This window comes from Motacilla alba, chromosome 3 (genome assembly GCF_015832195.1).
Source record: "Motacilla alba alba isolate MOTALB_02 chromosome 3, Motacilla_alba_V1.0_pri, whole genome shotgun sequence".
NCBI classification, from domain to species: Eukaryota; Metazoa; Chordata; class Aves; order Passeriformes; family Motacillidae; genus Motacilla; species Motacilla alba.
The window spans coordinates 36,736,014-36,763,854 of NC_052018.1; the positions used below are offsets into that span (position 1 = coordinate 36,736,014).

The following is a 27,841-nucleotide window of genomic DNA, read 5'->3' on the forward strand; positions in this document are numbered from 1 at the left end:
TCTTATTTCTGTGGAGAATCAAGTCCCTAGTCTGGTCCCCTAAGTCCAGGACCTGCTTTATTGGTGTGGCATATCCCTTTGGCCACCTTAGGTCAGCTGTCCTGGCCATGCTCCCTCCTGGCTTCTTGTGCCCCTCCTCACTGGCAGAGCAGAAGACACTGAAAAGTCCTTGACTCAGGGTAAGCACTGCTGAGCCACAACTGAAACATCAGTGTGTTACCAACATTGTTCTCATACTAAATCCAAAATGCAGCACTGAACCAGCTACTAAGAAAATTTGCTCTATCGCAGCTAAGACCAGGACAAGGAGAAGGTGTAGCGAGAGTGGGCAGGATGTGAAATGGACTGGTGCAGCTGAAGGCTTTTTGCAGATTTTTCTTCAAACCAATGTTATTCCAACCAGTGCCAGGACTGTCTTCAGACTGTTTGCATAAACTAAACTTAGTCTTGGATTCTCATTGTAGCATCTGAGTCAGCAAATGTGTCCTAATACTGTATTCAGCTGAGTATGTTTTAATGAAAAAAATGGTCTTGTACCAAAACTGCTGCTGTCATTATTGTGCGGTCTGTCCCACCACGTGGCTTTTCTTAAGTGTAACTCTCCTTCTTCCCCCAAAATCTACAATTGTGAAAGTCTTACTGGCCTGCCACCACATGTCTTCAAAGAACCCAAGGGGCATTTTTAATGAGAATTGCTTTAGAATCCCTGGCTTGATTTATGAGGTCAAGAAAAAAATAATCACAGAAACATTATCCTCTTACCTGTTAAATTTTTTTTCTTCAACTTTATGGTGATAACAGCTTAACTTCTTGCAAATGCAATAACCGAATGTTTACCTGTTTTCCACTTAAAAATATAGACTGTCTTTGCTTAAATGCAAGACAGCTTGAGAGAAAGGGAAATGGAATTGTAAAGGACTAGAGGACTTTATTCTAAATTGTGGAATAAATAGACATTCAGGGCCTCAGAATTGGATGTTGGCTGAATATTTTCCCATAACTTGTCTTTGAGAAATAAAGCTGAAAAGATTTTTAGCAGTTTACTGTACTGTTCTAAGGTGGTTTTTCTAACTTGTACAAAGTGAGACAAACATGGCAGCAGGTCTTTGCTTTTGGTTTCCTCTCCTCAGCCCACCAGTGTTAATGTATGCACTTATTTCTTTCTTTTGAACAAGTCTATGTGACAGCCACAGAAATAAAGCAAGTACAATCATTCTGCACTATTTATATTTACACATTCATAATCATAATTCATAAGCATGTTCACAGGTATAGAAATCCACTCCAGCCCATGCTGAAGTGACCAATTACAGCAGGTGCCCTAAGTCTTTATCAGCATCTTCACTGCCCTTCAGAAAGTGCCAAACCTGTTCTCATTTATGCTGCACTCAGCCACTAGACATAATTTCTCACTGTTCAGTAGCACCTCCCTCTCCTTTCCCCCCCCTAAAAAAAAAACCAGCTTGACTCCCAACATTCCTCTCATGTCTTACAAATATGTGTGAAAGTCTGTGGCAAGAAGCTGACTTGTTCCTCACCACTAGCCAGCCCTCTTCTGCTGCCTTGTGTGCTTGTGTCTTCCAGCGCTTATTCCTGTAGTTCAGGTGCTGGAGGAGGTGTGTACCGTGGGTTTGAACACCCTTGAGTGCAAGTCCTGTGGATCATTAGTATAGGCAAGTGATATGAGAGAACACAGGCAAGGGGTACTGCTGGATATTTGGTTTTGGTTTTCCATGGCTTTTATTTAAAAAGGAAATTAAACATGAGAAACTGTAAGAAGAGAATGCTGTGGTGTAAACCTTAAAGACGTCATCGAGTATTTGCTGCTGGGTGGGAGACGTGGCCTGCGTGGCACACAGGACAAGCAGTGACTGGGAAAGGCTCTGGAGAGGTAGAAGTGCACTTTTGTGTGGAAGCCATGACCTGGAACCCACGAGCAGGCTCGCACCATCGGGAGAAACGCTTGACTAGTTCTGGCAGTTCCTGCTCTCTCTATGATTCGCTTTGCAGCTTTAGTGTTACATTAACTCCTCCTTGGTGTTACATTAATCCAGGGCAAACAAGTTCCTTAGGTTTCTTGTTGCACTCCCAAACAAACACATTCATCAAAACTAGGATAACTTTCTGCACATACCTCGCTTTTACTGTGTTCTTTTGCAGGCATTGACACTGCACACAAGTCGGAAAAATAGGTGTTTCAGGATTTTTGTTTCCTTGTTTTAATCCCTATCTCTGTAAGGGGTTAGATCTCCAGGGAAGTTTGTTTACAATGATCAGTTCATATGATCCAAGGAATGAAACAATAACAACATAAATAATGGCATCATCATCATTATTATTATTTTGTCCCTTGTATGGTCCAGGGCAGAACTGTGTCTGAAAATGCAGAGAAAGAATTCTTTGAGAGGAGACTGGCACTCTCTTGCAAAGGTTGACCAGATGCCAGGTCCAGTACTCGAATAAGACATTTCTTGCCCATATTGGTTCTGCTGACTTTGTTTCAATCTCTTAATTGGTTTTTATAAGCTTTGAATCAGAGCAAGAAAGAGTAATATTCTTCTCATAGAAATGGTAGTAAACCCTCCTGCCACTTCTGAAGTGAATTTCTGTGTACCCTCATCCCAGCAGGTCTGTCAGCAAACTAACATGGAGTCTAGCAAGAAGGAAACTTCTAAAATGGAACTTTTCCTAACCAGATGAAAATACAAATCTGTTGTTCTCAATCTCCAAACCTATTTTATGTAAGAACTCAGATGCCTTGTAAGAGAACAGCTGCAAGACTGTTGATGCAAAATTACAAGTGTTGTTCTTGTGCGTAAACAGTTTGTCAACATTACTGGAGGTACCAAAACAGAAAAAGTAAAAAGAAAACTGTACTCACCCAGGGGATAGTCCTGCTCTGCTTGATGCTTCTGACAGAAGTTCTGCTGTGTGGGACAGGAACAGGATCGATTTCAGATTCTTCATTTCTTTGCCTTCTGCTGCTTCCTGCTGAACTACCTTTTTTCCCCCAGTAGCCTGAAACACATTCCAGAAATGTCTGTGTGAGGTAGAAGAGTGCCGAGGCTGCTGAATAATAGGAGACTTTGTGATGAATCTTGTAAAATTGGACCTTTTCATTCAGAGAATGGTTCTCAATTACTGAGTCTTTTGTTGCCTTCTTTTGAATTGCCAGGGAGAGGAGGAGATATTAAGTGTTGTCCTGCAACACTTCTCTCTAGCGTACCTGAATTACCAGAGGGGTGAATTGCTTTGACGGGGGTGGGGGCGGGGGGAATGCAGAAGAAGTTGACTCAGTTTGTTAAATCTGGATATGCAGCAATCTGTATTACCTCACTTCTGAAACGACACAGTTTTGGGATATTTAAATTTACGTTAGAAGTTTGATTTTGAACTTGCTGATCCAAGCTGAGAGATGATAATGAAAACTTTCAGCTTTAAAATCACAACTTTTTAAACAGATATTCAGGTCTTACTGACACCCAGTTCCTTGGAATAAATCTGTAAGATAATTTTTTTTTTCTATTCTAAACTGTTTTGCAACAATATTATTATTCTAAGATTTGGTTTATTTGTTGATTTCAGCTTGGAGCTTCCTACAAGGAGAATTTGGATTGCATGTATATTTTATCCAGGCTATGTCAGAATCCCAAACATACTTTTTTGCCTGCATAGGGTTTGCCTGTAGTAACAGCTGGAGCACTACGATAGTTTCCATCTCAAGGAAGTGGCGTGCAGTGTGTGGTCAGGGCTGCAGCAGCTGTGTCCCTGGAGTGCACCTTGGTGAGGTTAACCTTCATGCCTCAAATGGTAGTATCTGATTGCTAATAGGCAAAAGTAATATATGTAAACTTACATGTGTGAGCTGTCACTGCAAGAAGGGGCACTTGATGCAATGGAAGAACTGCCTTCTAGTTCGACAGGGGTCCCAGGGGTCCTTGCTTGTGAAAGCTTCCAGTTAAACAAGAACAAAGCAGAACTGAGTCTCACAGACTTGTCTGCAAACCCTTAGTTCTTCATTGGGTCTGACAAGGTATCATACCCGTCTTTGAAATTAATCCATTATTTGAAATTCCTGTGATGCTTTTTGACTTAAACACCTTGAGAGAGTGAGAGAGAGAAGTGTCTTTAAATAGTTCCATATTTTCCTGTATAATTGTTGTAGGAGCTCCTGTTGTCTCCATTTGCAATGTTTCCTTCTGTCCCAGGCTGAGTTGGGCAGCTCTGCTGCAGCAAACACTGTAGCATCCTTTCAGCATTGCTGCCAGAGCCATCAGTTTCCAGCTTCAAGGGAGCTGCCCTGTCTCCACAGATTCTTCCAGCTTTTTGTGTTGGCTGTGGTGCATTGGCTTGGCAACCACTCTTGTCTGGAAGAGCTTTTCAGAGGCTCCAATGCTTATTTTTGTATGGAAATCTTCTGGATAAAATGTCTAACTCAGGAGGTAGGCAGCTGCTTTCCACACTGCGTGAAGTTCTGTGTTTCACTCCTTTATTGTGTACAAGAGGTTTGGCTGGGTAGGCTGTGCTCCCTCTCTGTGCTGCTCGTTCTTCTGAACAGTTGCAGCAGCCGGCGTCCCTCCAGATCTCAGGGGGAGACCTCGCAATGCAGTGGCAAACATCCAAATCTTTTCAGTGCTGGGGGAATGCTCTGGCAGGGTGCTTGTTGAGGAGTGCTGCAAGATAGCTAGAAGGGGCTACTTCCCTCCATCATCAGGCAAGAAAGGAGAGAAACCAGAACTGAGTACAAGTTTCGAGGGCAAGGCATCCTCTTCTCCCTGTGCCTGTGAGGGAAGCACCCCGATAACCCCGATAGCCACCAGCGGCACCTGATGCAGAGCTGCACTGATAGCTCTTCCTTTCTCCCTGCAGTCTGAAGATGTCAGATGGACTCTCTGCTCTCTCCCTGATGGTTTTGTTGTGGCAGGGCACCCCAAGAACACAGTCCTTCTGAAGAGCTTCCTGTGTTTGTGGGGATAGAGCAGGCCTGCCAGACTCACGCACCATAGATGAGTGAGTAGTATATGATGAACTTGCTCCTGATTTCTAATGTGGAACCTTCCTCACTGATGTAGGGGGAAAAGACATGCCTCTTTTAAAAATGTTTTTTGTGACTAGTTTTGTCCTTCACTCTGCAAAAAAATGGTATTAATGGCATAAATAATTTTTAAGGGAATAAGTCCTGTCATAGACCAACATTGCTGCTTTTACCCACCTAAGAAAATTTGCTGTGGAGTGTGTTCTTCTAGCTGGGGAGCTCAGCACTGGCCTCATGGGAAGAAGATAGATAGACCCCTGCAGAAAATAGAGCTGTACACACATGGTTCCCTGCAAGTGTGCTAAGATACCCTTTTCTCTTGTGCCAGCAGGTGACAGTCTCCCCTGCCAGCAAATGGACTTAATAAGTCTTAATTCTTTAACATTACTGTAGAAGTGAGGTTTTATTCTTCAGGCAAGATGGGAAAGCTGGTTTCCTCAGTTTTCTTTACACATTTCCTAAGTTTTTTTATGGACTCATAGAAGCTACTGATTTAAGTCAGAAAATACTGAATATTGTGAAAATTGTAATGTGTGCTTGCCCAAGAGGATTTGTGGCTGTATATTACACTTTCTCCAGAATGGTGTGGAGAGGAGGAATTTTCTGTCCATTCTGAAGATTTGGATGTTTTGTTTTGTAAACCAAAAAAACTAGGTTGCTGCCTAGTGTTGTTGCTACAGATGTCTAAGATGTAGTGTCCAAGACTGAACATGTTTTGCAGGATGTTTGCTCTCTCATCGCTGCCCTACTCTCTCTAACCCCAGCTTGCCACTTCCTCCTTCATTTAATGAATACAGAGGGTTCTTTATTGTATGATAGTCAAAATGTAATATGATAGTGCTGCAGGAGAGCTGGTGGAATGGTACCAGGTGCTTGGTGTTTTCTGTTTCAGGGAGATCTGCAGCTGTAAGAATGGCTTCTGTCTTACTCGCTCCCTGTGCAGGAAGGGAAGGCAGGTTGGGAATGCTTTGTGATGTGGCACCATCTGTGCAGCCACGAGCCTTTCCAGGGGCTGCAAGTTGGTGTGAGTGGTATTTCTCACCACGTGAGAAAACCTCTGAGTTGGCAAACCAAATAGATGTGAAAACCCGTACAGAATCTCCGAAAGATCCAATTTTAGATCACATTTTTTTCCTGAGGGAAGTTTGGGCAGATCTGGTTTTGTATAAAGGCATGAGGATTGTTTTGTCCCTGGCCTCTCATAGGAGAAGCAGGTGAGGTTTCCTTATAGAATGTGCTTTTAGTTAGCTGGTTCTGATCATCTGCTGTAGATATTCTTGCTGTTTCTGTTTTACCTTCTATTGTGCTCCAAGTGAACCCAGCACATACTACAGTATTGTCTTTCCTGATGGGCATACGAATAAAGCAGGACTGATAAATTGTTTCAGGACTGCTTCTTGAAAGACACATCCATCACTTTGTGGACAAATTCAATAACTAGAACACGCCTTCTTAATTTTTGAACATATGTCTCAGGAAACATGTTATTCTATGTGTTATCCCACGAACACATTGTTCTTTGGAAGTACTATTGACTGTGCTTATTAATGCATAGTGAAAATCTCTTACAAAGAGAACTTGGTTGTATGGAAAAGTACCTTAATTCTCCTGTCTTTAAAGATTACTTTCATTTTGGAGCTTCTCTCCCAACAACAGGTTCAAAATAAGACACTTATTTATAAGTTGTCTTGGACAATTAAGCCATTAAGACAGTCTCAAAATGAGTTAATAGCAGTGTCAGCCTCCTGTTCTCTCAGAGAGGGATGTGTAACTTTTTTCTTATAGCTAACTTGTATATTGGAATTTTAAAAAGGCTTCTTGTAATTATTCCCTTGCTGAAGGAGTGTTCAACTGTTCAACCTGGCACTGGATCCAGTTATATTCCCATATGAAACCATCCTGATGAAACCAAGATACATACTAGTATCTTGTATTTTTTCTGGCAAGTAGAATACGTGCAACATAAGCCCTGAAAGTGGATTAATACTACAGTAATTGTACAAATTAATTTATTTTAGAAGTGGCAAAGTCTGTCCATATTCTTCCAGTATATATGCTGATTAATATTTTTTAATCTAATTCATACAACATAATAGTTGGGTTCAGGAGGGATGCCTGGAGGTCTGTGGAAGCTGCACACTTTGCATGCTGCAACAGTGCTTTCAAACCTGAAGGAAACTAAATCAGATCCTCATACACCCTGCTTTCCTGATTGAAGATGAAACCACTTTTGGCTCAGTAGCTTTCAATTGTACTGCTGGTCTCCCAACAGCAGTACACTGCTATCGATTTCATCTTGAGTAATAATTTCACAGCTGCCCTTGCATCATTGCCATGGTTTTGTCCTTCGCCCTTGACTAAGCTTTTGAGCAATGAGCATCTGGTGAAGGTGATGACGATGATGAAAATGTAACCATTCAGAAAAATAGCAGCCAAGGACGTTTGCACCAAGAGGTTTGTGTTGGGTATTCAGCTTCATAGGTGAAGCAGTAAAATCTTGCAGGAGGTCATTCATTTTGAGAGTAATTGGACTGGGCATTGCAAGTTATGAAGAGTGGTCATGCTGGTCAAAATTTCGAGCCAGTAAAAAGTCATCTCTTGATTTTTCTTTTAAAAAGACATCAGCCAGGTCTGCAGCCTGTCCTGTGTGCTTCTTTACCCACTGTATGCTGACATCATTTGGATCTAGCTGCTGCTGAAATAAAAAGCCATTTAGCCACCTGTGTTCACCTGCTACCATAAGCAGAGAAGAAAGAGAGAAATACTTTGAATCCATCTGTTAGGATGGACTAACTGCCAAGTTAGGAGGGCTGTTCAGACCCACGTGGGCATGTGAGAACTGAATAATTGTAATAGTCTAGTTTCTTTTACAACCCCTCAAGGCAAGTGTTTGTGATTATTTGCTGTAAGATACAAATCAGAAACAATATGTGCATTAGGATTTGGGAGCCGTCACATTACCCTAGTGTAAGAGGAGAAAAAAGAGCCTGGGTAAATTTCCTCATGCTAAGGGAATTTCTTGCAACACCCATTATTTGTAGCATAGATGTCATGAACTATTTTAAAAAGATACCTCTTGAAAGCAGATTGCTGAATTTCTCTTTTTAGTTGGTGGATCAGAAAGCCACCAATTACCCTCTTGTACAGCCTTTGCTCCAGTATCCTGCATAGTCATTTTGCTGAGCAGTGGAAGGCACAGAAGGAAGGAAGGTCACTGCATGCTGTGAAACCTCTCCTGCAGCCCTGCATTAATAGGTTCCTTTTTTCTGGCCTGTGTAATACCTGTCAGCTGCCCCTTGTGCCATGTTTGCACAAGGATCATTCCTGCCGTGTATTTGGCCCCAGCTTGTGCTGTGGCTGAATTAGATCAAGCCAAACCAATATATAACACTTTTTTCTCCCGGTTAGATTGACCCTGGGAGTAAAGCTGTTCTCTGGGGCTATGTCTGGTTTTATATATGTGCTGGGTCAAGGTATTACCTGTTAGTCAAAGTTGCTGGCTTGTTCACGGTTCATTAAAAATAAAGCAGACAAGCTAACACTGAATCGACTGCTCCAAAGCTGTCTTAATGTTTTCCTTCCTGACACAGGTGGGGACCTGACCTCTTTCCTCTTACCAGTGGTTTTGTATGCCAGAAGCTTAACTTGCCTTTAAAATCTCACTTGTCAGTAAAAACAACTGTATTATGAAATACGAAAGCTCATCTCATCAGTAAAGGAAAATACTCTTTTGCCCTGTAACACAGTATGTAACAGGGCAATGTGGAAGTGCAATCCCTCTGCCTGGCAGAAATATGTAAGCCAACTCTGAAACTCTAACTGATGTCATTTACTGACCCTTAGTGCCTTTCTCACCTTCTGAGCATGTCCCCTAGGCAGTTTGGGAGCTGCCCAGTGCAGTAAAGGACACCTGAGATGCTTTGTGTTCCCAAGCAGTGCAGCTGCTTTTGTGGATGCAGTGGGAGCTGTACTCCACTTTTAGAGCTCCTTTTACCCGGGGGGGTAACAACTGCTTTTGGTGCTGTTCCTGAGGAGCACCTACAGCTGTGAGACACTTCCAGCCTTGCCCCTTCACTTTTATTCAGAAGTGGTGGTACCACTCTATAACTCAGATGGTGGGTTGGGAGGATGCCTTATGGAGGTTGCATCTGCTCTGTAACTCCTCTACCCAGAGCAGCATGGCTTCTTGTGACTGCTATTCTCTGCTTTTGTCACAGTGGTCCTCGCTGTGCCAGAAAGCATCCAAATGAGGTCTTCCACCCTTCTTTGGCTTTCTCAGGGTAGATGAATTGCACTCTTGAGAGTAGTAATAAATGTGAGTTTGAATATTGCTTTTTAACTTTTATCTTTCTTTCTCAGTGTTTCAATTAAGGCAAATTAAAAATTAATCATATAGCAGCCTGTATTCTAAGGTCATGCAAGTTAGCAATTTGAATTCATTGAGTATGAAGATAAAATGAGAGGTTTCAGGAGGTCTTACAATACTAATTATTTAGGGATGAGCAAAATAGCGGACTGAGATTTGCTAGATTCAGAGGGATCCTGGGATAATCAAACCATCCACAGGTCTGGAATCCTGTACAATGAGGTCCTAGATAAACATCCAGATATGTAGACTATTAGATATTCCATATTACATTGTCATTTCTTTGTCAGTGCAAAAAATACCCCACTACTCAAATGGGGACAAAATGTCACGTACACTTTCATGAGTATGGCCATATCTGCTCTAAGTATCCTGTGCTTATTTTAATTCTGGCTGGAGATTTGTCTCTGGTTTCGCTCTCTGCAAGGTGGGACATTGGCACCACCAAGTACCTTTTTGAACAGCTAAACTAAATGTTACCTTTTTTGAAAGAAAAAAATAGTCGCTCAGTCATCTTCTTAATAATAATGATAATGTATTTTTATAAAGTAACTTATGTAATTTTCTAAAATCAAAGCACTGGAGCCTAAATAGCTGAGCTTCATTAAGCAGATGAAATGAAAGAAGAGAAGCATCTGGCAGAAGAATGGAGGGCAGTGTAAAAATAGAGGCATATGGTTGTTTGAGTAGCATTAGTAATTTCTGAAATTACATTGCCTATGAACCTCTGCTCCATTCAAAGTAGAATACTGAGCCAACAAAGCCAACTTTCAGGACACTCACACAGTGTTCCTTTCTTCCTGAAAATAAGTGGCTGAAGCTTGGGGAAATCAGAGGTACCTTTTGGCCTGCAGAAATTTTTGCCACATGGACAATTTTATAATGTACCCTAAAAAGTCTTCAGAAAGCAAATCAGTTGTTTTTTGGTTTTTTTTTAAAATACGCTGTTTTCCTAAAACATGTGCCCTGATTAATTGTAATTGGTCAGTATAAGGATCCTGGAGAATATTCCTTGCATAAACACACTCCTTGTTTGTACATATTTATCTGTGTAGACTGTATGAAGAGGCTGGCTTGCTTGGTGCTGGGTTGTGCAGTTTTTGCCATAACATGGCTTAACGGAAACATGTATTTCAAAAACATTAATGATTTTTCAAACTTTTAATCTAGAGTTAAAGAGTAAGTTTCAAACTTGTATTGTAAACTCCTTGTTTCAGGGGTTTTTGTGTTTGTTTATTTGGGTGTTTTGTTTGTTTATTTTTGCATTCCTTTGTTTTTTCCTTCTCCTTACATCATTTTCCCGTACTATCTACTGTCATTGCTCATGTTCCTTCTAAGAAATTTAGCTGGGTGTAGATGGCAGTGCATTCTTGCAGTACCACTGTATGTCTCAGTAAATCTGGAATCAGTGTCTGACAGGTGGTTTCCTCCAGTATTTCTGCTTAGTCAGTTCATTCCTGTTTTTGCATTTTTAGAGTTGATTATTCCTCTGTAAATGTGGAACTTTGCACTTTATTGATTGCATCCTCTTTATTCCAGACCCTTTCTGCAATTTGAAATGACTTTGAAAAGTGACCTCTCTCTAAAGAGCTTGAAACTTTACCCATTCTGATGTTAGAGAGAGATTTCACAAGTGTCATGTCTGTTTCCTTGATCCCATATGGGACTGTTGAACAAAACTGGACCCGGCATACACATATATAGGAGCCTATCAGAATTTTCAGGACAGTTTGATAAAGAAACTTTCAGAGATAACTACTGAGCTATTAATTTTCTAAACCTCTCGGGCACTTAGCTTGCATCCATAGGTTGTGTTTTCTTAGTTCATGTGTCAGTGTCAAAAGCCTTACTGAATTAGAGATGCTTACACTGCTTTTCTTTTTGCCTACTGAGAGGTTACCCTGTCAAAGAGGGGTCATATGAATATGACATCAGGCATAATTTTTGATGATTTTTGTGCTGTTAGAGGTTTTTTATCTTACTTTCATTCTTGTATTCTACTTGTGACTGCTTAACCATTTATTTCTGGGTGGTAAGGGCAGGGTGGCAGTTTGTAATTACTTTAGTTTTTTCTTCTTTTCACCTTTTCAATGACAATCCTGACCTTCTTTTGTAGAATTTGTCAATTTTCTCCCTTCTCAGCAAGTTTATAAATATGAACCTAAACAGGTGTAGGGACATTAGTTGAGTGTTTTAATTGATAATATTTTCCAGAATGTCCTGACCTTCCCCTCATTTTCTCTCATGGGCTTTCTTTGGTATAACAAGGCAGGAAAATGAGCAGCTATATTGGCTTAGCTGGAGCAAAAAGCTCCTCCTGGCCTCACACAGTGGCCAGAAGTGAATGGCTAGGGAAGAGAAGGAAGGAAAACTGTCTCTCCCTTGACTCCGTATAATCCTTCAATATCTACATCATCCTTTTTCTGGATAAGTTGCGGTTGGATAATAATGACCTAAGCTTAATTTCCTACATTCCATAAATGAATGTTTGTGTTAGTTTCTGAAGGTAAAACAGTTCTTTTGCTACAATGTAATTGTTGCTGGGTATTTAAATAATGAATGCTTATATCTTCATCAGAACTTTCTGGTTATTTTTCCTGATGTTACCCTATGGCTGCTGTAGGTGCAGTGCTCTTTTATTCTTAACTGTGGCATGGATTTGGAAAGGGTGCCTGGCCTAGAGAGTTAAGGCAACTGCTTATATATTGTGTGAGAATTGAATGACTGCAACATTATTTTGGGGATATGAACATGACTGATAAAAGGTTTATCTAAAATGATTAAGCAGCATTGTTTATATTTTAAATGAAAACAGTAAGCTGCTTTTGGGGAAGAATGGTGAAAGAAGGATGACAGACTTGATGAAGCAATAGGAGAGAAATATAAGGTGCAGGATATGTTTGGTGCAGCTGGGTGAACATACTGAAGTCCTGGTGCTTTGAGCTGAAGAGCTGTAAATTTGTGTAATTAGAGATTAGTCCATGAGATGTGAGTGTCAGTGTTACTTGTGTGTTTTATGAAGATGATGATTGGGCAGATTAGGCTCTGCAAGTGCCTCACCAGGTCCAGGAATCCAACCCAATGTTTTATTTGCTTGTAGTTAATTTGTGACTGAAAGAAGAAAACTATATAATTTCATTTCACTGTTGCTCACAGCAAGTCTGAAAAGGTCTGCTGTTCCCCTTGGTTTCTTTACTTTTCATTATAGCAGTGTTTCAAACACCACTGTCTTCTCTGAATGTGCTGGAAGTCTCCATGCAGGGCCAGCACAGTCAGGATGGGCAATATCCAGCTCTAGGCTGCAGGCTGGTATGATGCAGTAAATGCTTTGGCAATTGTGCTGAAGTGATGCATCTTCCTGAACATAATCCAAAACGAAACAAAGTAACAGAAAGGATTTTTTTCTTTCCTTTGGCACTTTTGCTGTGATGCTTACTCTGACATCACCTTTCCAGTCATTCATGTGGCATCCCAGGAGAGGCAAGACATGAATTTCTAATACAAGTAATAAACAGGAGCTTTCCTTCTCCTCACCTAAATATGTAATTTAATATTGCAGGGACAGAGGATATGTTTTCTTTGGCAGGTCATTTTTAAGAGTCTTCCACACAATTTTTATGCCAAAATACTTCAGTTAAGTAATTCTGTTACAAAGGGCCATTAAGAAGCTCAGGCAAGAAAGGCAAGACATCTTCTCCTTGGGTTTGAAACAAGTTGGAAAGTAGATGAGGGAGGGAGGTTTACAAAGGCTCTTCCAGATTCCATGAGCAGGGAAATGTTTTGTACTAGCAGTGCATTTGAATGGGCACAGAAGAGGCCTGTGCTGCTTCAGCCAAGAGGCAGGAACATCCTCTATGGAAGAGATGAAAGCAAGCTCCCAGCTCAAGGGATGTGAAGGCAAAGCTGTGCCATGGGGCTGTGCTGACTCATGTTTTCTGATGCTCTGTCTCTGTCCTGCTTGGCCACCACCAGTCGTGTGGGGACCAGTGCCAGAACAAAATGTGGCCTCATCTGAGTTGCTTACAAATGAGGAACATGTGTGTTGTCCCATCACGTTGTTTAAATTTGTTAATGTGTAATAATGTGAGAATTTAGCAAGGAACCCCATTTCTCCCCACTTCCCTCTGCATTGAGGCTGCTGCTTGTATTGTTTCCTTTCTTCTTTTCTTTCTTTCTCTTTTAATGTTCACCAGAAATGTGGAATAATGGAGTTTTACACTGCTGCAGCAAGTGTAGCACCTGCCATGTGAAATCTCTCCTTTTCTCTTTGAGTGAAAGCCTTAAGCAACACGTCTCCCAGATGGAGATTAAGGCCTTGGAATTCCTGTCTGGGGTGGACATTTGATTAATACAGGGTCCTTTTATTGTCACCCTGCCTTTCTGCTCTTCCTCATTAGAAATCAGTGACTCTTCCCCAATTCATTCATGACACAGAGAAAAGAATGTCTAATGATACATATAAATACAGAAAATATATAGCATGCATTCAGCTAGTAAAATGAGCTATTTTCCCACGTGGGGACGGGATTAGGCAGGGGGGCATTTGTCTCCTGCAGCTGCTGGTAGAAGCCTCTGACAGATGACAGTGCAATATATATGTGTGTATATATATATATATACACACACACACACACACACATATATATATGCACCACAGTTGCTGTTCATAGATAATTTTGTTTTGTGTTTTTGTGTTTCTGTTTCAGTGAAGGGATGTGATGGCCTGGAGTTGTGGGGGTTTTTGCCTTTGGAGGCAGATTCTGTTTCCGTTAGCACTTGACAGCCCGGTTGGATGGGAGAGGATTTACTTTCTGGGGATTATCCAGGGAGGCACTCCAGGGAGGGGTATGGGGGTGTGTTTTGGCCACAGCACGGTGTCTGGGACATAATCTTTCCCGTAAGGAATTGCACAATTTCCAGAGATAGAAATGGGTATCTTGATAGTTTGATGTAACCCTTTTAGCCCTTATCTCCAAGGTTTTCTCCATTTTTTGGTGATGGAGTCCTTCCAGACACAGACAGGGTGAATATGTGCAACAGTTCACCTAGGGTTAGAGTTCCACAAGAGCTTTTCTGCTGTCCTCTCCCTGCTGCCTCCCAGCTGAGCAGCTGCAGGTCATGCCAGGGCTGGTGTTTGAGGTTTGCCGCAGTTCACTTCAGCCTGGTTGGGAGCGTGAGTACAAGACCTGTGGTGCAAAGCCAAACCAAAACCAAGCTCTCTGGGACTCATGCTTATCCTGTGCTGGGGCAGTGTGGAGAGACTGCTGATGCAAAGAGAGGTGGGAGTTGCCTGGAGGAGACATTTCAGGTCCAGCATACTGGAGGGGGTTTGATGGGGAGCAGAAGCTTTTTTCTGAAATGGCAGGATGGTTATGTGCTGTGTTGATGGTGAGACCTGTGTGGCCAGGGCTTGCCTTATGCCTGGAGCTTGGGGCTGCAGGGTTTGGAGCTGACTAGAGCCTAGCTATAGGCATACATGGCTAAGGTCCCCAGAGCAGGGTTACCAGGTTCAGTGTGATAGGTGGTGTTACAGAACAGAAGGAGGAGGGGAAAATCACCTTAGGTATCCATAAACCATAATGCAGAGTGTAGAAAGTAATGTGAATAAAACCATACATATATAAATATAAATATAAATATATATATATATATATATATATATATATATATATATATATGTATCAAATTGATAAGGAAAGTTTTGCTTTGCTCACCTTGTTGGTCTCCATGCTCAACCATGGTGGTCTTGTACTTTTGTCATTCAATTTCCTGACAGAAGTAAGGATCAAAAAAAAAAGCCCCCAGCAACTGTGGTTCAAGATGAGTTCAGGTGAAATGAACATGAATGAGGCAAATGTACTTGGACAGGTGCTGTGTGAGTGCTTTCTCAATGGAAGATGCTTGTCTGTCCACTGCTGTGGTGGTTCTGCCTTCAAAGTGTACTGGATCCACTCCAAACCATAAGGTGGCAGTGGCCAGAGCGTGCCTTCCTTTATCTTTCAGTTGGTTTTACTTCTTGTTTTAATGTGTTTCAGCACAGTAAAGTTTTTATTATCCCAATACCTCCCTGAGAAGCTTATTCTACTGCTATATAAATTGACCTGGTTAATAACTCAGTTTCAGTATTAATTTTTTAAATGCATTGTTACATGGGTACTTGAAACTGTCAGCTTGCTTTGTTAGTGGTACTAAAATCGAGAACCCAAAACTAAGACCTCAAAAAGAGGGTATTTCCACAAGCACCTGTTCAATTTTTTTTATGGAGGTATGCCTCCAGCACAGAATGAGCTTCATTCTTGCAGCTCTGGCAAATGAGCTGTGACATACTCTTACTGATGCTGCTGCTGCAGGTAATCAGCTAGAGATTACTTTTCTGAATGAAATACATTTAAATGGCAGGGAAGGAGAAGACTTTGGTTTATTTTGATTGCTTTTCCCCCTGATATTTGAATACTGCAATATGTAATACAGAAAGTTATATACAAAGATTTTTTTCCTCCATACGATACCATAAATCAAGAGAGAGTTTTTAAAAACCCAAATTGCTTTTCCTGACTTTGCCTTTTCCCCTGAAGAGCCCAGGAGCTGAGATATGAATGCTTCAAATGAACATATTGTTCTATTTAGGCTGAATAAAACTATAGATTTTTATGTTGGATAATGTATCTCTGAGGCAAATATCATCACCTGAATGTACTAAACATTTAGAGTCAGCCCTCTTTGTTTATGTTTTCATTCCCAGATCAGTGCTAGAGGAATAGTTATAAAACTGCTCATCAGTGGTTTCAGTAAACATTTTTGTATAGTCGCAGAGTGATTAAGATGTAATAACATGTTTGAGATATGTTTGAGGAATAAAGCACTTAATAACCTAGTGCTGTACTAGCTGTTACAGCACAGTGGTGAGTTTCTTCTCCTTACCAAGGAGGTGATAAATTAGGGTGTTTCACTGTGCAAACTCCATCCTTTTTCTTAGGTTCAGCTTCTTTTAAATTGACAAGAATGGGAAAATAAATATGACAAAATACGTGTAAGTCACTTAAAATTCTTCATTCAGAGTGCATGAATATAAATTGGGGGTGCATGAATATAAATTGGGGGCACAGGAGTCAGTTTGGAAAAACAGAACATAAATTTACTCGGCAATCTGTTTGTAACAGGCTTAAATGATACAAGTTTAAAAAGTGGGAGAGCCTTTGATGGAACTGAGGCAGCAATAGAAGCACTCGCTGGCGGCTGGCTTGTGCATGCAGGCGTGTATGGCTGCTTATTTTTCAGACAATTGTGCCAGCGCTGTAAGAGCTCTTGTTTGGTACAACACCACTTGAGTGCACTGAGACTGGGCTGCTTGTTTCATCCCGGCATCTGGTGAGATTAAGTATTAGTGCTGCTGTTTAATGAACAGTGTGTGGATGTGCATGAGCATTTGGGGTTGTTTTTGTTTCCTCTGGTTTGTAGCCGACAAAGCTGTAGGGATGAACAAAGCCTTCCAGGCTGCCTACTACATAGATTAATTTACAGCTGCCAGTTTATATTAGTTGTTCTATTTATTCTGCTTCGGTGCTTTTTTGAGGAAAGGAGTATTTCTTAGTCAATTGTTTGGCAAAGAGAAAGGAATTCAAGATATGTGAAGCAAACAAATTCATGGGGATAATTAGACAAGCTTTTGGCAGATGAACTGTTTGCTCCCTTTTCTTATGATATTATGTTACACGGGACAACTGAAGTTTGGAAACAGAATTTAAGTTGACGTCTGAACTTTGTCTTTACTCTCCTGTTCTCTGTGTTGGTGATGCTGAGGCTTGATGAATGGCAGCTATAACCACATCTCTTGTCCGCCTATTTAGCATAGCCCTACAGGAGGTTTTGACAGGCAGAGCAGCTAATGTCTCCTGTCTCTGCAGCTTTTATGATGCTGTATATTTATCAGGAACCTCTAATGCTCTTTATTTTTGTTTCCCTGTAACTCTCCTTCTGTCTCTGCACTGAGTCCTGTTGCTGTGTGCTGACCACCTGATGCAGCCAGGGACTGCTGGCTCTTTCTGCTGGAGATGTCCAAAGCTGTGCATTAGGTGGTTATCAGTGAGGGCACGAAAGAAACAGCTGAGAGTTTATCCAAGAGCCTCATGGAAATGTCTGAATATTGAAAAGGCAGACTGACTGATCTTGTCTGTCTTCTAAAATAATTGCTTTGGAGGACTCAAGTAGTTCAGAAGGGGATTAGTTGGTTTACTTAGAGCAGGATCTGGCACACTGGTGCATGTGCTCTTCTTCCCCACCCTCAGTGGAGCCAGTAATTTGTTGCCCAAATTACGGAGCATAAGATCAGACTGGGCTAAATATAATCTGGAATGATCCTGCTCAGAGGGTTCCTTCTCCTGCTTCCCTCTGCTGGGTTGCAGGGTGGGGAATAGTGCTTTGTGGACCTCTTTGGAAATCAAGTGGAAGCTAGGGAGACACGAGACACCCCAGGTGCTAAGAAGAGACCTTTCAGGAACAGGAGCCACCGGTCTCCGGACCCCACAGCGTCAGGGGAGCCCATTCTCCGCCGAGGTGTCCCTGATGAACTGTCAGCTCTGAGGGAAGGCAAGGAAGTGAAGTCTCTGTAATTTACTCAGAAACCTTGGCAGGTAGCAATTAGCGTATCTTGTGTACTTGGATGAAAGTCTCTAATGGGAGATCTATCATGTAGAGATAGATACAGAGGCATATGTACACATATATTTTTTTTTCCCTCCTGTTTTTTTTTTTCCTTCTGAGAAGGTGGTTTTGCCTGACTGTTTTGCTCCATAGTAGGTGATCAGTAGCAGGCATGACACCAGCACTGTGATCTTTGCTTTCTTCTGTCTTGATTGGACTTCGGCTTTGGAGCTTGCAGGTGTCTGTGACGATGGTGCAGGTGTTTGCTGTGCAATGTGCAGCTTCATTTGAGAAATGCTTTCTACTCCTCTTTTGATCTTTATCCTTTTGAAGGTCTTTGAATTGATTTGGAAATACCCTTTAATGAATGTTGTTCTTTTAACTGTTTCGTATCAGATGTTTCAAGCATATGTGTGCTCTGTTAATATGAATTTTATTTGTTGACTGTGTCAAAAGTTACTTGATATGTCTTATGTGAAAGATTTCAAAATCTTATTAGCTAATCACGTTGTTTTTATAATTAGCAAAGTGGAGCTGGTACTGGATTTCTTTGAAGTATACTTTGACATGCAGTGGGTACTTGGAGGTAAAAATAAAAAAACCCCAAAACCTTCTAAATGTACCAAGCCCCAAAACAATCAGTGAATTATCAGAAAGAAAAATGTTATATGGGGGGTTTTTAAGTTGTAACTAGTCTTTAAAGTGGTTCAGAATAATTAATAGAACTATTTAAAACCCTCTATTTTTCATCATTTTAATTGAAGAATCATTCCCTCTAAAAACAGCTCTACACAATATTGGGAAGTAGCAATTGTATAAAAAAACCCTAAACAACTCACTGTTTTCTAATACTTTTCTTTGTACTGAATAGACATTTGTGAAAATATAGGACCTTTTATGGTTAAAAAGTAGAACTGTAAATTTTTACTGTAAAGTTTATATTTTGTTGCAAGTGAGTGTGTCTTTATTACCAGACATGCTAAGCTTTCACATTTTTAAAATTACATGTAAAATTAGTTCTTAAAATTAAATCAATTCCTCCCAGTGCCTCACTTACATGCCAGTTAAATTTGCTGCTCAAAAAAAAAAAAACCTCGTAAGGAATCTTTTTGGACATAAAATCTCAGGGCATATTGAGTTGTTTTCAGAAAGTGTGAAGCTGATTGAATAGTTTTTTTTCTGTTGCAGTTGTGGGAGGTTTTATTCCTGGGTTGAAATGCCCAAACATCAGCCCAGCCACATGCCCATTTAGCTGCTGGCAGGGATTAGATGTTCAGAATTATTTGCTCTATGGCTGGGGTGGGTTTACAAGTGTGCTGCTTTGCTTTGGTCACATCCATGGACTGCAGCTGGTGACAGCCTGGGTAGCTGTTGGCTGCTGCACTTCTCACTCCTGAGATGAGAGCCCAGATATGACATAGTCTTATTTAATACTTTCAGGCAGTATTTTGCTTCTTGTTTTTGATACAAACAAGATGACAAATCAAATAGTTTTCACCTTAATTTGTGAAAAATATACAGACATTTAAATTGCTTTGCTATTAAATCACTGGTTTTTGTTTATGGAGTCACTTTCAGAAATTCTGTATGGTTCTCATTTGTCAAGGAAACTTTATTTATTTTTTTTTATCATATGCATTGTTTTATGTTACAGCTGAATAAAGAATCAAATTTCTTCGTTACTACATGCCATACCTCAATCCTGAGTAGATGAGAGAGAATTAGAGTGTATCTGAGTACCTGGCTTCTTTATTCCATGTAGATTGTGCTGCTTTGGTAGGCATCTAAAATCATCACACTTGTTTTGATTGTGATCAGAAATCAAAAAGTCTGACAAAACTGCTGAGAGAGTTGTTTTTTTTCTTTCTCTTTCTTTCTGCAAAAACATTTATCTGTTATTTTCTCTTACACCATCTAAGTCAACAGAGGCTTCATCCTTGTCTGTGTGTGAAAGGGAAATTGCCCTCCTGTGCAGATGAGCAGGGAGCAGGAATCAGACAGTATCTCCGTTAAGCTTCTTTAAACATTTACTGAGAGTTTTAGAGTAAAACCTTTGACAAATGTTGTGGTTGAAGATCTTCGCATCAAACGATGGTATGGGTTTCCTGGTTTTCTTTCATGTGCACAAATGACTTAACAAAAATAATGGCTGTTGACTGTATTCTAGAAATATATATTCAGAGTGTACATCATTAATAAGACTTTGAAAATAATTGCTGTGTATAAAAACTCACAAAACCCCACAAAAATACTTTAAATTACATTATTAGTTTCTTTTGAATGTTTTCTTTTCAACTCTTGACTTTTTTTTTCTTTGCTTTCCTTCTTTTTTCCTTTCCTTTCCTTTCCTTTCCTTTCCTTTCCTTTCCTTTCCTTTCCTTTCCTTTCCTTTCCTTTCCTTTCCTTTCCTTTCCTTTCCTTTCCTTTCCTTTCCTTTCCTTTCCCTTTCCCTTTCCCTTTCCCTTTCCCTTTCCCTTTCCCTTTCCCTTTCCCTTTCCCTTTCCCTTTCCCTTTCCCTTTCCCTTTCCCTTTCCCTTTCCCTTTCCCTTTCCCTTTCCCTTTCCCTTTCCCTTTCCCTTTCCCTTTCCCTTTCCCTTTCCCTTTCCCTTTCCCTTTCCCTTTCCCTTTCCCTTTCTTTCCTTTTCCTGCACAAATAAAGCAGCAAGTATTTGGGATATTTTTAGGTGGGTTTTTTTTCAGGTATCCAGGTTGTAGCTATCCAATTGTGTTAGCTGATTTTTAACCTTTTATTTGTGCCCCAGATGGGAAGCAGGCAGTGTGCTGAGCAGGTATGCAGTCACCAGCACAGTGAGTGTGCCCTCTGACAGACCTGCCTTGCCTGTCCAAATGAGTCTGTGCATCTGCTCAGAGTTGGATTCTTATGGAAAGACTGGAAATGGTCAGTAGTGGCAGTACAGTGGGAACCATCACCGAGGCTGAATCCCATATTTGGGATTTCAATATCCAAAACTGAAATGGGACTAATCTAGCGCTCTCAGAAACATGCACAAAAGATATGCTTTTTAGTTTAAATTAGGTGAGGAAAAGTAGTTCCTGTATTTGCTAATATCTTTTAAACATGATAATTTGGAATGAATGTGAGAAAGTGAGCAGGTCATTTTGCCAAGTCTTTCAGGTGTTACATCAGGTAAACATCAACAAGGCTATTCAAATTTGGACATTTGACTCTTAAACCAACCTGTCTGCCTGGGACTCTCTTTTAGAGAACGGAAAGAGACATTTTTCCTCCGAAGGGATATTTACAATCTCCAAATTAAGTGCCTAGTGTGGACTGCCTTCCATTTCTTTCTCCATAAGCATGCTCTGCAGTCATTGAAGAGAATGGGTCTGGGCTACCTGTGGATATGTATCCTTGTCTTTCCTGAAGGGTGATGGGGAGGGAGAGAGGTGGGGCAGTGTGGCCAGCAGATTCCTTTAGAGGAAAAATCTAACAGCCTGTTCATTTGTTTGAATTAATTCCTACACACAGTGGTCCTAAAACTGCCCATCTTTAGAGAAAGCTGAGTAAGTGACATTTCATGTAGGCTGTCCATTCTGTTATCTAAAGAACTCTTCTGTTTTCATGCGGAGGGCACCTCATTCCCACGGTCATAATGCTCCAGAGCCCTTTGTTCATCTTTGCCTCTCTTTTTGCCCCCTTTGGATGGAGGGGCATAAATCTCTTTGAAACATCCAGCTGAAATGTCAGAGGACTTAATGAATCAGTGGCGCAGCTACTTGTGCTCATCATGAAACTTTTAAACAGCGGACAAATAAACAGCCACTAAGTTCATAAATATAAAGGTTTGTTTTCCTGCAAGAACCAGAATGATTCTCTGGTGCCTGTGCCTCGCAGCTTGTCATAGTATCTGGTTTCAATTTGTGGCTGTGCAGGTAGCTGAATTGCCCTTCCTTTGGCATTGCTAACTTTAAATGGACTAAGTTCTATCTGCTTAAACTTCCCCTCTACTGTTTCTTCCCTTTCTCATTTGATTTTCTTCCGAAGAGAAGTAAAGAAACTAGCAAAAGAGAGAGAAGTCAGATAGAATGGAGAAATGCCATAGTTCAGTTGAACCTATACTTGAATTAAGAACTGTTCCTTTTATAATTCATATTTTGGAGTTGTATTGCAGGGTGGAAATCCCTGTTTGCCTCAAAGAATCGACATGGATTTTAATAACAAACATTACACCTAGCAGAAAGAATTCTTCAGCATGCTGTATTATAGATCAAGATCCACAGACTGAATATTCCAAGATGCAAAATATAGCCTAGAGATATAAAGTTGTTTGTAAATATGAACAATAACAAGCCTTGGAGCTCTCTGGGTAACAGGAGTTGGAGTGAAATAATCGAAGTTTAACAGCAAATTCCCTGTGATATAATAGGGTCAAGGATCATACTTATTTTCTACTTAAGGTTTTGCATATGTAAGGTTAGAAATGGTGAAGGTGGCACCAGGAATAGCTTTGCTGCTTTAATGACAGCAAAATGAATGGTGGTTAAAAGATTCTGGGAATCCTGTAGCCTCAGATGGAAGCCAAGGGCTATAATAGTTCAGAAGACAGTCTAGAAACAATTTTTAGCTCTTTCTCTAAGAAGATGGAGGCCTTGATATTTTCTCTAAAGGATGGCCAGGTTGTTGTTGCACGTGGGGTTTGCACAATCTAAGTAGAGGTGTATGAAAATTGGAGGTGATGTCGCTTTGTGGTCAGAGGAAGCGGCCAGAAAGCAGCTGGGGCACTCCTGTGCCTGCATTACAGTTATTTGCCTTTCTCTATCCACAGTAGGAGGAAATTTAACTAATCTAAATCAAAATTTTTTCAATATTTAAGTTACCCAGAAAAGTGTATCCAGCACTGTGACTATTGCAAAGCTTTGTGAGGGACTTGTGTGTTCTGTCTTAACCTCCTGTTAAGAGAAAGAAATGGGGGGAATGACTAATGTATTGCCTGTAAATGGTGTAAAATAATGAGTGGGAGGAGCAGGGAGTTGCAGAATTGGCTGAAGTCTCCAGGGCTTTGTCTTTCCCTTCCCCCTTGCACCTGGGTGGATCAATAGAAAGGGAGAGCAGTTGTGTAATGGCTTTTTTGCCCATCGCTGTGTGCTGTTAGTTTGACACATGCAATTTACTTGGAAAAGCTTAAGTAGCCTTAATAACAGAAAGTCCCAGCAGAGCTGACACTAATGGTCTCCCCCGTTGTCAGTCTCAACAGAGAGATTAAGAAATGAATGAACAAAGAGGCCCAATTACTATCTCCCCCCTCTGGATGCTGCCGCATGAAAGCAGGTATGGGCTATGGCAGTGGCTCTTTGCACAGGCTCTGCCATGCCCTGGTGTGAGAGGGGTTTTTACTGTGCTCTCAGTTTACTGCCATTACTGAGGGCTGCTGCAACATCAGCCAGCCCAGCTTTTTTTGCGCTAATAGTGAAGTCCAGTCATGCCCCGATAATGCGCATTATAGAGCTCTCATCAGACACTCACCATCCCATACACTGTGCTAAACCTAGCCCAGCTGAGTCTACCATTTTTTCTACTCAGTTTTGCACAGACAGATCATCTTTTCTTGGCCCAGGCTCTCAGGGAGGTATCAGAGTGCAGCTCTGCAGGGTGTGTAGCCGCATACAGACATGTCCCCACTGGACTGGACTTGCAGAAAGGTCTCAAAGAAAACAGAACATCTGTTTCTGCTTTCATCCAGAGCTTGGAGCGACTTGGTTAATAACAAAATATGAGCCCTGTCTGTGAATGGCTACACACCACCCTATATGAGTACTGTTCCTCAAATATATTATAAAGCACAGTGCCAGCTCTCTTTTGCCTCCCTTCACTAGGACAGGTTTGTATAATCAATCCAATATTCAGTTTAAAAAAAATGCTGCTGCATGTGCTATAATTTTGTGTCTGTTTTTTATGGCTAATGTGTGGAAGGCTTTAATTGCAACTCATTTCTCAGTAAGACTGGCTTTTTTTTCTGGAATTTTTCTCTTCTTCTGTTTCTCTAGCTTGGCAGACCAAAGATTTCTCACCATTAGGAAATAAAACAAATGTGTTTCAAGAGGACTCTGGTTGGGCTTTACCAACATAGGGTTTGAGCGATGATAATGATGATGGACTGACTTTGAAAAATATGTACCCCACCTTATTCAGTCTCAGTATTGAGGAAAAACATCATCTTTCAGTGAACAGCTGATATTTGAAGATACTAGCCTGTTGACAAACTGTTAAACCAAATCTGTCTCCCCTGGATTTAGAAAATTAAGACCCAAATAATACTTACAGCATCAGTATCAACATTGTCTAGCCTTGTCAGTCTTTGCTTTGTAGCTCATTGTATTTTCCTACATCACTTGAAATACTTTGCCAGGTACACCAGGTGAATGGTGGAGCTCAACATATTTGTATTTCAAAGGTAGTGAAATAGGTGCTTTGCCTTTTATTAATTGAATGTGAGTAAACGAACATTTAACTGATGTATGTGAGCATATTTCATTGATGGTTCTAGAGAGGAACAATTGCTCTTGTACAATATAATAACTAATATTTATGCTGCTAAAATATACTTAATATGCATGAAAAAGAATGGGTTTGGCTGAAGCCAGGTTTGTACAGCTTTGTGTGTTTTTCTGTGTGCATAAAGCATAAAAAGGAACATCAAATGAATGCAATATTTAATCTAAAGTGAAATGCATAACACTCATAGCAGCAGTTCAAAGATGAGGACAGCTTTATTAGTATTTTAGAGTCACGCTTTCTTAAACATGAATTCTTGTCTTACTGTGATAATTAAAGTTTTGTTGTTGATCTCCAGCAATTGAATTGGCTCCCTTATATATCACAGTTACAGTGTTGGTTTTTGAAGTGATTTGTGCATACATCAAAAATTGCAGGGAGGGGAAAAAAGTGTTAATAATCTTTATTAACAAAGACTTGCATGACTGATAAAAATAGATAAAATAAAAATAGATAAAAATAAAAATAGATTTAAAAAAATGTTCTATTCCCACCAAAATAAAATTTGAAATATCTCCTCCTTAATGGACTGGAGTGCATTTTGGGAAATACCTGTGAATTTCTTAAATCATATACACTAAACAAATATGACAGTTTATAAAGAAGTAGTAATTTATTATAAATATTTACGCTACAGCCCCAGTGAGGTTTTTGACAGCATGGGCGATTCCCTTTTTTTCTCCCTCCAGTTCTCTCTCAGTGTAGGAACTCAGCAATTGTTTTGAGAGAATACTGGCAAAAGAAGCTTTACTCTCTTCTCCTTTCTTAGAAGCCTTCAATTCTTCAGGAAAGGCAGAAGTTCTTTGTCTGCCCTCCTTTGCTAACCCTTCCACTTGCCCTGATGATCATGTACAATCTCAGACCATTTCATTGCTTTTTCATCTCTTCTCTTAGTATCCACCCTCACATCTCATTCCTCTGGTTTTGCAAGCAGCGTCTGAACCTCTTCCATCACGAAAAAAGACCAGACCATCAGAAGTTACATTTGCTCTTCTAGATACCTTCTGCAATTCTCTTCTCCCCCTTATTACTCAATGTGCTGTCAGTAGTTGTTGGCGGTACGTTGACTTTTCCAGTCCAGCTTTGCGCATTTCCTTCTGGGCAGTGCCTTTCCCGACCTCTTCCTCCTCAAAGGTTACAACATGTGCTTCCTCCTCAGCCTCACATCAGCTGCCATCTCTCTGCAGTCCCTGATGTTCTTGAAATCCTGTCCATGCTTTTGTTCTCTGATCTCATACAAGACGTTGGGTAGCATGCCTGGGCTCTTAAACTGCTCCCAGCATTGCTGCTGGATCCCTCCTACGCTGTCTGCCACTCCGTGCAGCTGCTTGATTTTCCTCACAAATACAGAACAGGGATCTTTCTCACCTTTTGGACCCTTTTCTTTGAACTGAGTTTCAGATTGTGAGTAGTCTTTTACAGTCTAAGTAATGTATGAAGTAGCAGCATGTTTCATTAATTTCATACTGTAGATACTATTTGCCAGATAGACTGTTTGTATTGATGTGGAGTTACTTCTGCTAGCCTGCAGTTTTCAAAGAGTATGGATAAGAGAGAAGATACCAAAGTGAAATCATACTGGCTGTGTTCCCAATGAACCTGCTGAGGAGAAAGGAATGATACAGCTAATCAAATTATCTTGAATTAGACTTAATTACATTTTTGCATGAATGTTTCTGGTTTGTTTGTGGTGGTTTGTTTTTGGTTTTTTGGGTTTTTTTGTTTGTTTTTTTTTAAGAACCTTCTATTTTTCCAGTTTGTACATGAAATTATAACAGCACATAATCTATGGAACTTGTACCACCTGTGAGACATTTTAGGAACCTATTTTTAGAGTACACCATTTATTCCTAAACAGAAGTAGCATATAAGTTCATCCAAGCTGTAAGAAGGGATGAGCTCTGGAGATGTCTGTCCAAGTTCCCTTTCTTGATTCTCACTTTAGGCTATGTCTTTTTGCTGTGCATCATCTTGAACGTGACTGTTGATAGTCCACCTGCAGTTTAAATACAGTTTATTTATTTGATTATTTATATTTCAATTGGTATTTCCAATTAAAATGAAACAGCAAGGTGTATTCACAAGACAGTGACATTGTCATTGACAACATAGTCAGCAAAACAGTACCAAAACAGACATAACTAGTACTTAGTTTTCCAATGCCTTTATGTTTTTGTACTGAAACACATCTGCTGATCTGAATGTATTAGGAAAAAGGATAGCAAAAGCAGCTAAATTATGTGGTAATTTTAATTAGTAGGAAAGAAGGATGGTAAGGTCTTCCAGCAGCATTTTCTAATTGAAGTCACTGAACTGGCATTTCAGCAATGATTTCTGCTTCAGAGATCAAGAGAGATTATTTATCCTTAGCAGTTTTCAGCTCTCAAAAGTTCATGCAGGCCAAGTGACTTCCATCATTCATGAGCACTGTTGTGAACTTGTCCCTTTCCTGATTTTATTGATTGTCACGTGATTTCTGGGAAGAAATTAAGGCCTCTGTTGCATTTTCCTCATCCTTACAAAGCAGTGAGAGCTGCACAATTTTATTTTCAGAGGTCAGTTAGGGGGAACCAAACTGGAGAGCTGTGGTTGGAACTTGTTTATAATGGGAAGTGGGTGTATAAACCTCAGGAGGAAACGCCTGGGTTTGCCCAGGTGTATGCAGGCAGCCGAGTGCTGCAGAAAACACCAGTATTAAATTTCTGTGTTTCTCATTCGGCTGTCATGCTCCATTTATGATGTGTTTCTCCTCACCCAGGAGCAGTGTACAGAGACTTGCTGTTGTCATCAACGCTGGAAAGACTGAAGCTGGCATCCCCATAGTCCTTCTCCAGAGGTTGCCTTGCAAGACACAGCTATAAAATGTTCACCAGAAAAAACTGAACCGTAGATCCTTAAGAGTGAGTAAAAAACAAATGTGACCTTTCTGAATTTTTGTCTAAAATGTATAAAAATAATGCCATGGATTCTGCATTTTAGAAACGGATTCCAGTTTCTGGGTGACTAGGGATTGTGAAGAGTTTGGACTGAAGCTGTGGCACTGGATTATGGTATTTACGTTACACTGCTGTGTTCTTTGGGGGTTGTAGTTCCTTGCCTCCTCTGCTCTCCTTGTACACCTCTGTTGAGCTCCATTTTTTGAGGACCAGTGGTTTGAGGAGTGTCAAACATACCATTAAAATGGGATTTTCCTAAGCAGGAGGCTAGCTTGGCTAGCTTGAATTCTTCAAGATAAAGTCACAGACTGTCCCCCTAGGAAGCCCCATCCTCTGCACAAGGAGGGGCT

At 40.6% G+C, this 27,841-nt stretch overlaps 1 protein-coding gene across 3 annotated transcripts in view; it reads left to right on the forward strand.

The window, feature by feature from the left end:
- ANKRD6 (ankyrin repeat domain 6) overlaps positions 1-27,841 on the forward strand; it is an 86,084-nt gene that overhangs the window by 12,151 nt on the left and 46,092 nt on the right. For 2 of the 3 annotated variants that reach the window (XM_038133107.1, XM_038133108.1), the window contains exon 3: positions 27,314-27,455. The gene's annotated coding sequence lies outside the window, so the exon portion shown is untranslated. Of the gene's footprint in view, positions 1-4,869; positions 5,011-27,313; positions 27,456-27,841 lie in introns of all 3 variants that reach the window. The other variant, XM_038133109.1, reaches the window with a different exon arrangement.